General features: G+C 42.5%; 1 long non-coding RNA gene across 1 annotated transcript; it reads left to right on the top strand.

Moving 5' to 3' along the window:
- The first annotated feature begins 210 nt into the window (after positions 1-210).
- LOC123102071 (uncharacterized) lies at positions 211-3127 on the top strand. Its single transcript, XR_006448727.1, has 6 exons — positions 211-357; positions 1905-1989; positions 2071-2096; positions 2199-2258; positions 2350-2400; positions 2766-3127. It is a non-coding gene; the product is annotated as an uncharacterized lncRNA (long non-coding RNA).
- Positions 3128-12412: the final 9285 nt, after the last annotated feature.

Below are 12412 nucleotides of genomic sequence, written 5' to 3'. Positions count from 1 at the left end.
CGGTTTTGCTATTTTACAGCTGACTGTTTTGCAATTCGCCAACATTCAAGTTGTTGTCCGTCTGTTCTTGCGTGGAGATTCGCGCTGGTCTTGTTGCCGGGTCCGGTTTTTTTGTGTTGTGCGGTTTTCTCTGTGCCCGTTACCGCCGCGCCCGGCCGGCTTTGATTTTTGTCTCGTTTGAATTTGGGGTAGCGTGCCTTTCCTCCCTTTTCATTTCATCCTCTCTGTTTGGATAAGGCTGAGGGGGAGCTCAAGCAGCGGAGCAGGAGGCGATTCTCCCCGTCCATGGCGATTTTGAGACCTTCCCCCACTCGAGCTTGATTTCTCTCCCCTTCCTCTTCGCTCCCCGGTGTCGCGGTTGGTTGTTCCTCTCTCTCTCCCCGTCGCGCGCTTGTGTTGTTCTGCTCTTGTTCGTCCCAGATCTAGGTCAGTTCATGTCGCCCTCTCGCGCATGTGGTGCAGCCGCTGGATTGATAGGCTTCTGGTTGTTGTGGTCATCCCCCGCGCGCTGCTGTTTGTACTGTTGTAGTTTGTAGATGCAGCGGATTTGTCCCCCTTTTGTCTGTGGAGATGCAGCTGTTCATGTAGATGAGAGGGTGATCTGTAGATGTTCCTGTAGGTGCTTGTGTTCCTGTAGGCGCGAGGGGTTTTGTAGATGTTCCCGTAGGTGCTCATGTTCCTGTAGGTGAGAGGGTGATCTGTAGGTGCTCATGTACTTGTAGCTACTCATGTTCCTGTAGCTGAGGGGGGTTCTGTAGATGTAGCTTGGTGGATGTCTGTAGTTGTAGCATGCGGGATGTTGTAGATGTACTGGTAGATGCCTAGCTCGTTCCTGCTCATGTTGGGATGCTCCCTGATGCTTCTGCGTGTTTTCTTGCTCTTGTCCCTGCTCATGTACTGGTAGATGCTAGGTGCTCGTGTCAAGCTCTTTTTTTGTATTCCAATGAATTAGGCTCCTGATTTGTTGTTGGAGGTGTAGTTCTCCTTTGTACCATGTTTGTTTTTCTTCTAGAAGGAATGAATTTTAAGTTTAATTTAAGTGTACTTTTGGCTCAGCCCTTTTCAGTGTTGTCAATTGTTTGATCAGACCTTTTCAGTGTCGTCACAGACTTCCAGTGTAATATCAGTTTTGTAGTCTTACAGGGGTAATTTCTCCCAGTTTATATAGTGTAATTAACTCTGAATTTCTAGGGTGATTTTTGATTGTAATTGCAGTGTAGTTTTATGTGTAATTTTCCCAGATTTTCATTGTAACTTTATGTCAGTTTTACTGTGTAATTCATCTCAGATTTACAGACTTTAAGTGTAATTTAGTCGTTTTAATTCCACTGTGATTTTATCTCATTTTTGCATTGTAATGTAATTTGTCTTAGTCTTGTAGCATAACCTGTCCCAGATTTTCTGTGTAATTTGAGTGGATTTTCTCACAGTGTAGTTCATCCTAGCATTTCGTACTTTTAAGTGTAATTTATTAATTTAATTCCAGTGTAATTTTGGTGGATTTTACAGTGTAATTTGATTGTAGTTTCAGTGTATCCTAACTTTACAGTGCATTGTACCCATTTATTTGCAGTGTAATTTTAGTGGATTTTCCAGTGTAATTTGTTTGTAGTTTCAGTGTAATTTATGCTAACTTTACAGTGCAGTGTACCCATTTAATTCCAGTGTAATTTTAGTGGATTTTACAGTGTACTTTGTTTGTAGTTTCAGTGTAATTTATCCTGACTTTACAGTGCAGTGTACTCATTTAATTCCAGTGTAATTTTAGTGGATTTTACAGTGTAATTTGATTGTAGTTTCAGTGTAATTTATCAGTGTATCCATTTTAATTCCAGTGTAATTTAAGTGGATTTTACAGTGTAATTTGATTGTAGTTTCAGTGTAATTTTATGTTCCGCTTACAGGTTTAAATGGGTAGGCTACGGAAAGTGTCTCATCAGGATGTTCCATTAATATCATCTTTAGAGAGTGCAGATTCAGTGGATGATGGTCTGTTTTATTTCTTATTTATGTTTCTTTTCTTTGTTGTTTAATTTCCACCTAATGATTTTGTGCCTAATGATTTTGCAGAAGATGGTTCTCATCCTGTGTCTCCGGTAGTTACTTATTTATGTTTCTTTTCTTTGTTGTTTAATTTCTTTATCTTTTAGCTTTGATTTAATTATTTTTGGTCTGTTTTATTTCTTCTTTGTTTGCAGGATCTATCTCGAGATGAAGGAGAGTTCGACAAGGCTCTTTTGAAGTTCTATCTCAATCAAGTATGTTCTTTCTTTTCTTTTTAGTTCTTTCTTTCTTCTGTTAATTTGGCTTTTTTCTTTTTGGTGACATTTGTGTTTTTTGTCATTTTAGTAAGTAAAATGCTTAAAGAGGAAACTATCATCTGCTTCTAGGAGGAATGTGGTTAGTTCCCCATATCTGTTTAAATGTCATGTATTTTCGTGCTCTCATATAATGTTAGTTTTTGCTTTTCCAGATGATAGCTTCATGTAGTATATTTTATATGTAATTTACCTTGGTAGCATGTAATGTTTTCTGTCCTCCGTAGTTTTGTTGTTCTTATGTAATACAAACGTAACCACAGAAGTTTGGTTTTCAGAGTTTTCAACCATAGTTGTGTTGTTATGCGTTAGTTGTGTACTTTTATTAAAGTATTGTAGTAATCTGAATGTATTAATGTTTTCTTCCTTGTGTATTTTCTTAGTTTTATTGGTTTCGGTTCTATCCTATGTTTTTCATTTTGTGTCTCTTTTTTTGTTGTTTTGTAGAGGCAGAAACGATCTACTGATTTCCCCACTTGTGCTACTTTCACTAGATATTCTGGGAAGTTCTTCTCTGGTGTTGTTGCTGGAATGTGTCCTAGGTATCAGAATGTCATCCAGACATACGTCATGGGCTGTCTCTTAAACTTTGTTAGGACTGAGGTTCCCCTTAGGCTAGTGAAGTGGCTTGCTAGTAGGTTTGATGTCCCTTCATCTGAATTCCAGTTCGAAAGGAAATTTATCCCAATGACCAAGTATGATATCCATGATATCCTTGACCTCCTAGTAGATGGTGAGCCACTTGTGTCTGATCCTGAGTCTGGCCGTGATTTTATCCTGTCTCACTTCAATGTTTCTAGTATTCCTCATGTCTCTTTCTTCGCCAACAAGCTTAAATCCACCGAAGTCGAATTGTCTGATGAAGACATTTTCATTTGCTTCATGATTGTTGCATTGTCCTCATTCCTTTTGTCCCAACTCTAGCCTCAGTCCTAGCCCGAAGTGTTGGGGAACGTAGTAATTTCAAAAATTTCCTACGCACACGCAAGGTCATGGTGATGCATAGCAATGAGAGGGGAGAGTGTTGTCCATGTACCCTCGTAGACCGAAAGCGGAAGCGTTAGCACAACGCGGTTGATGTAGTCGTACGTCTTCACGATCCGACTGATCAAGTACCGAACGCACGGCACCTCCGAGTTCAGCACACGTTAAGCCCGATGACGTCCCTCGAACTCCGATCCAACCGAGTGTTGAGGGAGAGTTTCGTCAGCACGACGGCGTGGTGACGATGTTGATGTTCTACCGATGTAGGGCTTCGCCTAAGCACCGCTACAGTATTGTTGAGGTGGACTACGGTGGAGGGGGGCACCGCACACGGCTAAGAGACGACCAACTTGATCAACTTGTGTGTCTAGAGGTGCCCCCCTGCCCTTGTATATAAAGGAGCAAGGGGGAGGCGGCCGGCCTAGGAGGAGGGTGCGCCAAGGGGGGAGTCCTACTCCCACCGGGAGTAGGACTCCTCCTTTCCTTTTGGAGTAGGAGTGAAGGAAAGAGGAGGAGAGGGAGAAGGAAAAGGGGGCTGCACCCCTTGTCCAATTCAGACCAGAGGGGGGGCGCATGCCTCCTTCCTTTTGGCCTATCTCCTCTATTCTCTTATCGTCCAATAAGGCCCATATACTCCCCGGCGAATTCCCGTAACTCTCCGGTACTCCGAAAAATACCCGAATCACTCGGAACCTTTCCGAAGTCCGAATATAGTCGTCCAATATATCGATCTTTACGTCTCGACCATTTCGAGACTCCTCGTCATGTCCCCGATCTCATACGGGACTCCGAACTCCTTCGGTACATCAAAACATATAAACTCATAATATAACTGTCATCGTAGCGTTAAGCGTGCGGACCCTACGGGTTCGAGAACTATGTAGACATGACTGAGACACGTCTCCGGTCAATAACCAATAGCGCAACCTGGATGCTCATATTGGCTCCTACATATTCTACGAAGATCTTTATCGGTCAGACCGCATAACAACATACGTTGTTCCCTTTGTCATCGGTATGTTACTTGCCCGAGATTCGATTGTCAGCATCTCAATACCTAGTTCAATCTCGTTACCGACAAGTCTCTTTACTCGTTCTGTAATACATCATCTCACAACTAACTCATTAGTTGCAATGCTTGCAAGGCTTAGGTGATGTGCATTACCGAGAGGGCCCAGAGATACCTCTCTGACAATCGGAGTGACAAATCCTAATCTCGAAATACGCCAACCCAACAAGTACCTTCGGAGACACCTGTAGAGCACCTTTATAATCACCCAGTTACGTTGTGACGTTTGGTAGCACACAAAGTGTTCCTCCGGTAAACGGGAGTTGCATAATCTCATAGTCATAGGAACATGTATAAGTCATGAAGAAAGCAATAGCAACAAACTAAATGATCAAGTGCTAAGCTAACGGAATGGGTCAAGTCAATCACATCATTCTCCTAATCATGTGATCCCATTAATCAAATGACAACTCATCTATATGGTTAGGAAACATAACCATCTTTGATCAACGAGCTAGTCAAGTTGAGGCATACTAGTGACACTCTGTTTGTCTATGTATTCTTGGGGATGCCCAAGGCACCCCAAGGTAATATTCAAGGACAACCAAGAGCCTAAGCTTGGGGATGCCCCGGAAGGCATCCCCTCCTTCGTCTTCGTTCATCGGTAACTTTACTTGGAGCTATATTTTTATTCGCCACATGATATGTGTTTTGCTTGGAGCGTCAATTTATTTTGCTTTGCTTGCTGTTTGAATATAATACCAAGATCTGAAATTATTAAATGTTAGAGAGTCTTCACATAGTTGCATAATTATTCGACTACTCATTGATCTTCACTTATATCTTTCGGAGTAGTTTGTCGTTTGCTCTAGTGCTTCACTTATACCTTTTAGAGCATGGTGGTAGTTTTATTTTGAAGAAATAGATGAACTCTCATGCTTCACTTATATTATTTTGAGAGTCTTAATAGCATGGTAATTTGCTTAAAATCCTAATATGCTAGGTATTCAAGAATAATAAAATTCTCTTATGAGTGTGTTGAATACTATGAGAAGTTTGATGCTTGATAATTGTTTTGAGATATGAGGATGGTGATATTAGAGTCATGCTAGTTGAGTGGTTATGAATTTGAGAAATACTTGTGTTGAAGTTTGTGATTCCCGTAGCATGCACGTATGGTGAACCGTTATGTGATGAAGTCGGAGCATGATTTATTTATTGATTGTCTTCCTTATGAGTGGCGGTCGGGGACGAGCGATGGTCTTTTCCTACCAATCTATCCCCCTAGGAGCATGCGCGTAGTACTTTGTTTCGATAACTAATAGAATTTTGCAATAAGTATATATGAGTTCTTTATGACTAATGTTGAGTCTATGGATTATACACGCTCTCACCCTTCCACCATTGCTAGCCTCTCTAGTACCGCGCAACTTTCGCCGGTACCATAAACCCACCATATACCTTCCTCAAAACAGCCACCATACCTACCTATTATGGCATTCCCATAGCCATTCCGAGAATATTGCCATGCAACTTTCCACCATTCCGTTCATCATGACACATTCATCATTGTCATATTTCTTAGCATGATCATGTAGTTGACATAGTATTTGTGGCAAAGCCGCTGTTCATGATTCTTTCATACTTGTCACTCTTGATTCATTGCATATCCCGGTACACCACCGGAGGCATTCATATAGAGTCATACTTTGTTCTAGTATCGAGTTGTATCATTGAGTTGTAAATAAATAGAAGTGTGATGATCATCATTCAATAGAGAATTGTCCCAAAAAAAGGCCAAATAAAAAAGGGGGACAATGCTACTATCCTTTTACCACACTTGTGCTTCAAAGTAGCACCATGATCTTCATGATAGAGAGTCTCCTATGCTGTCACTTTCATAATTAGTGGGAATCTTTCATTATAGAACTTGGCTTATATATTCCAATGATGGGCTTCCTCAAAATGCCCTAGGTCTTTGTGAGCAAGCAAGTTGGATGCACACCCACTAGTTTCTTTTGTTGAGCTTTCATACACTTATAGCTCTAGTGCATCCGTTGCATGGCAATCCCTACTCACTCACATTGATATCTATTGATGGGCATCTCCATAGCCCATTAATACGCCTTGTTGATGTGAGACTATCTTCCCCTTTTTGTCTTCTCCACAACCACCATTCTATTCCACCTATAGTGCTATGTCCATGGCTCACGCTCATGTATTGCGTGAAGATTGAAAAGTTTGAAAACATCAAAAGTATGAAACAATTGCTTGGCTTGTCATCGGGGTTGTGCATGATTTAAATATTTTGTGTGGTGAAGATAGAGCATATCCAGACTATATGATTTTGTAGGGATAACTTTCTTTGGCCATGTTATTTTGAGAAGACATGATTGCTTAGTTAGTATGCTTGAAGTATTATTTCTATGTCAATATGAACGTTTGTCTTGAATCTTATGGATCTGAATATTCATATCACAAGTAAGAAGAATTACATTGAAATTATGCCAACTAGCATTCCACATCAAAAATTATCTTTTTATCATTTACCTACTCGAGGACGAGCAGGAATTAAGCTTGGGGATGCTAGATACGTCTCCAACGTATCTATAATTTTTGATTGCTCCATGCTATATTATCTATTGTTTTGGGCAATATTGGGCTTTATTTTCCACTTTTATATTATTTTTGGGACTAACCTATTAACCGGAGGCCCAGCCCAGATTTGCTGTTTTATGCCTATTTCAGTGTTTCGAAGAAAAGGAATATCAAACGGAGTCGAAACGGAACGAAATCAACTGGAAAAGTTATTTTTGGAACGAAAGCCACCGGATAGACTTGGACTCCACGTTAGGAGATACGGGAAGTGCTCACGAGGGTGGGGGCGCGCCTCCCCACCCCTAGGGCGCGCCCCGTGCCTCATGGGGCCCCCGTGGCTCCTCCGACGTACTTCCTGCACCCATATATATCGTCGTACCCTAAAACTTCCAGAACACACAATAGATCGGGAGTTCCGCCGCCAGAAGCCTCCGTAGCCACCTAAAGCCAATCTAGACCCGTTCCGGCACCCTGTCGGAGGGGGTAATCCCTCTCCGGTGGCCATCTTCATCATCCCGGTGCTCTCCATGCTGAGGGTATGTACCAGTAGCTATGTGTTTGATCTCTCTCTCTCGTGTTCTTGATTTGGCACGATCTTGATGTATCGCGAGCTTTGCTATTATAGTTGGATCTTATGTTTCTCCTCCCCCTTTTCTCTCTTGTAATGAATTGAGTTTCCCCTTTGAAGTAATCTTATCGGATTGAGTCTTTAAAGATTTGAGAACACTTGATGTATGTCTTGCTGTGGATATCTATGGTGACAATGGGATATCACGTGATTCACTTGATGTATGTTTTGGTGATCAACTTGCGGGTTCCGCCCATGAACCTATGCATAGGGGTTGGCACACGTTTTCGTTGTGATTCTCTGGTAGAAACTTTGGGGCACTCTTTGAGGTCCTTTGTGTTGGTTGAATAGATGAATCTGAGATTGTGTGATGCATATCGTATAATCATACCCACGGATACTTGAGGTGACATTGGAGTATCTAGGTGACATTAGGGTTTTGATTGATTTGTGTCTTAAGGTGTTATTCTAGTATGAACTCTAGGGTTGTTTGTGACACTTATAGGAATAGCTCAACGGATTGATTGGAAAGAATAACTTTGAGGTGGTTTCGTACCCTACCATAATCTCTTCGTTTGTTCTCCGCTATTAGTGACTTTGGAGTGACTCTTTGTTGCATGTTGAGCGATAGTTATATGATCCAATTATGTTATTATTGTTGAAAGGACTTGCACTAGTGAAAGTATGAACCCTAGGCCTTGTTTCCTAGCATTGCAATACCGTTTATGCTCACTTTTATCATTAGTTACCTTGCTGTTTTTATATTTTCAGATTACAAAAACCTTTATCTACTATCCATATACCACTTGTATCATCATCTCTTTGCCGAACTAGTGCACCTATACAATTTACCATTGTATTGGGTGTGTTGGGGACACAAGAGACTCTTTGTTATTTGGTTGTAGGGTTGCTTGAGAGAGACCATCTTCATCCTACGCCTCCTACGGATTGATAAACCTTAGGTCATCCACTTGAGGGAAATTTGCTATTGTCCTTCAAACCTCTGCACTTGGAGGCCCAACAACGTCTACAAGAAGAAGGTTGTGTAGTAGACATCATAGGCAGAGGCCTAACTATAGAGGTACAATGACTCGTATATGTGTTGAGAAGGAGAGACCCAGCTATTTCTTGAGGGAGATCGGTCGACATCCATACATAACTGAAGGACGGGAAATATGATGGGACAGAGAGAGAGAGGAGAGAGAGGGGGGAGAGGGGGGAGAGGGAGGGAGAGGGGTAGAGTGGTGGATGGGTGATGGAGTTGCTTCTCGAAGATGGTGGGAGAGGCCTACTAGACAAACTGAGGGTGGAACTGCAATGTTATCAATAAGAGTGGGGATGTGTTTCTTTGTGTGCCTGTGCGTGATAGATCTGTCGGGACGCATCCATGGATGATGAAGGGGAACCATGTGTTTGGTAAGCAAACCTAACTAGATCGGTAGATCAATTGTTGTTTGTCGGAGGAAGGGAGAGACACAACTAATGAGGTAGATCGATTGACATGTGGGTAAAAACGAGTTATAAGGACCTAGCTAGCTATATGTATAGCGAGAGATCGGTCGGTGTACGTCCATTTGTTAGAGGCAAATAAGGCCCAGCGAGACGGATAGACAGAGAGAATGGAGCTAGGAGGTGGTGCGAGAGGCCCAACTACTAGCTAGATACAGGGAGGAGTGTGCGGTTGTGAGATCGATGAAAAGAGGGGCGAGAGTTTACACATGTGTCTGACCGTATGAGAGACACGAGGCAAGGACACATAAAGGACGAGATTGAAGGTGTGTGTGTATGTTGTAGGCAGGCATCACTGGAGAGGTTTCTCGATCGGTGTGTGTCGGAAAGGAGTTGTGGAGACTCTGGGAGAACGACCTAAAGAAAAAAATTAATGTGCACGGTGTATAGAATGCCGAGGGAGGGGGAGGGCGAGGAGGGCGTGTGCATGCACAAGAGAAAGTTAGTGGTAGCTACAAAGGTTAGAGGATTGTGTGGGTGTAAGAGACTAACAAAGATCATAATTTGATATGAAAGCGGATTCAAATATTTGAATAGGAGATCATAGTGTTTTAAACATTGCATGCATGAATATAGCGGTGATACACATGTTGTGCACATGTTATACCATAATGTGATAATGCATGGCGTTTGCAACTCATAGCTAAATGTCGAACAATCTAAACCATAATATACATCAAACAATCTCACATTTTATTTGAATTTGTGATAATGTGTGGCGTTTGCATCTTACAACTAAATATCGAACAATCTAAACAATACTATATATCGAACATTCTCACATTTTATTTGAATTTGTGGTAATGTGTGGTGTTTGCAACTCACATCTAAATACTTGTAGGCGTAGGGGACGGGGCACCATACATAATGTGATAAACACATTATACATGAGACATGGTTTAGATGATGAATATCTAGCTAGAGCTAGAAATGTAATGTGACTTGAAATCAAAATAAAGTGGATTCAAAAAATCTAGTTCGAGTTCATATAGTACACATAGTTCATATGTAACTCGAGACTAATCATGTGGTGTGCTGTGAAGATAATACACGAACGACGGTTTAACTTGACAATAATGATGATTGTAGATCTTATTAAAACAGAGAAACGAATTCAAATGCTTTGACTTCACAACAATCATTACTGTAGATCTTATTCAAATAGAGAAACGAATTCAAATTTAGTTCATATTGAAGCGGTAGTATATACGTTTGGAATGCACTAAAACGTTCATTTGAGTAGTAGGTTGCATGCATTATACACATAGCAAAATATTTTAATTGAACATAACATGAATTCAAAGTTTTGAGTGACATTTGCAGTGCGCATTCATTTGGTACAGTACATGTTAGGCTTGTCCGGAAATTTCAACCCACGCCTTGTTAGCCCGAAATATTTAAGATATATCTTTGTCTCGTTGTGCTCTGACAACTCCCTCCATCTGGTTGAAATTCAACGTTCCAGAGCGTCCGCTTCCATTGACTGATCAGCTAGCCGAATGGGCCAAACTAAATAGGTTGTTCGGACTCGCCATGAGGTCTGTCGTGGATCAGCTATGGCCGGAAAAGCCAAAGCCGAACAGCTATTTTAGTTTAGTGCAACGGTTCCTTGGTGCGGTGCCGCGCATTAATGCGATGAAGAGGTCGGCGTGCATAGAAGGCTCGCGGATGACCCTTGCCCGTGTTAAATCATACTGGGCGGAGATGGACGCTACCACCGTTGCAGCGCAGGGTTGGGCCATAGGCCGAGTGGCTGCCAAGCACTATTTCGAGGAGGTTCTCGAGGGTGCTCGCTTGATAGAGGCCCAGTGCTCGAAGAATATTATGTTTGAGTGACATGTATTCCAATTGTAAACACAATGTTTTTATGAAATTTTATAAGGCTATGTTTATACTTTTGCCCGAAAGTAATATGATGCCTCCTGTGCGGCCATTTATGTATACATGTGTATAACCTGAAAGATTGCAGTCGTCGGCTTCAACCCCCACGCATATAATGCGGAGGTGTTCACAAAAAACATGTGTTCACACTTAACCCAACGTCTTGGTCCTATTAAGGAGGTGATAGCGGAGCGAACGAGGCAACCAGACTATAATGCTTTAACACTTTCACTTAGCCATAGGAGTTTGACAGTGGGGCTACTAGATAGCCCCTGGTGGCCCCGCACTCTCCCGATCTCGGGGTGCGTACATGCCTGGCCGGAAAACAGCCCTTCGTTAAGGCGGAGGAATTCTAACATTCCGATAGGTCATCGAGTGGTTGACCAGTCTCACGCTATATCATGACAGTCAGTTTTCGGCTTTCTCTACTGAGGTGCTCGTCTGGATGAACCAGGGCACAATTGCAGTAGTTCTCATGGTGCTGCCTTAGCCGATAAAGCGGAACATAAGGCACCAAAACACAGGAGCCGGGCAAACCCAACATTTGACCAAAGACAATGACTCGGAGTTGATGCATATAAGGCCAAACTCGCGACGCCGAACACTCGCTAAGGTGTTCGGTCTTTATGGTATAAACCGGGCCTAAATAGTGCCCTTTGTAAGAATCCCCTTGTGTCCAGGTACGTGCATTATTCTGACGTGGCCACATGCCAAGACGTCAGCATCCTTCTCAATTGTGATGAGAATTCGGTGGATGTGTATCAACAAGAGACAGTAAAAAAGGTTTACGCAGGGTGTTAATCTAAAAAGAATCCTTGGAACGGGTCCCTACTGCACGTCTGTGCCTGTGTCTCCGTTGTGCCGTGTCCTGGACGGGTGTACCACGATGACCATCTGTAAAAGAGAGGAACTTAGGTGAAAAAGTTGTCGTGCAAAAAGATAGTTTTTAAAGAAACCATGTATAATTCAAGATGAGTAAAAATTGCCACTTGTCTGCGCGCGTTGAGCCCCTTGTAATTGTAATAGGGGTGTGACCGGTATGAATTACATATAGCTGCACCGGACTCGTCTAACCGTGTCCGTGGTCTTGACGACCTGTTAAATGCTTTAGTTGGTGAGGCCGTTTTTAGTGTGCGACTGCCAAGGCAGCCGCACTCTCTTCAGCGTGCAAAGATCGCTCAATACTTCCATTCACTGTAATGATGCCACGTGGACCGGGCATCTTGAGCATGAGGGAAGCGTAATGCAATATTGCATTAAAGCGAGTGAAAGCTTCGCGTCCAAGTAGTGCTTGATAGCCACTTTGGAACGGAGCGATGTGGAAGGTTAAATGTTCGCCACGAAGTTATCGGGGAAGCCGAATATAACCTTTAGTAGCAGGGAGCCCGTGCAATGAGCCCCTGGGCCTGGTGTTACTCCTTTAAAGGTAGTATTGCTATGGCAAATTTTCGTTGGATCTATCCCCATTTCGCGGATTGTATCCTGGTATATCTGGTTTAGACTGCTGCCACCGTCCATCAAGACTCGTGTGAAGTGGTATTCATC

Source organism: Triticum aestivum, chromosome 5A, assembly GCF_018294505.1.
Source record: "Triticum aestivum cultivar Chinese Spring chromosome 5A, IWGSC CS RefSeq v2.1, whole genome shotgun sequence".
Classification (NCBI taxonomy): domain Eukaryota; kingdom Viridiplantae; phylum Streptophyta; class Magnoliopsida; order Poales; family Poaceae; genus Triticum; species Triticum aestivum.
The sequence above is the reverse complement of the archived record's forward strand: the minus strand, read 5'-3'. Positions and strand labels throughout refer to the sequence as shown.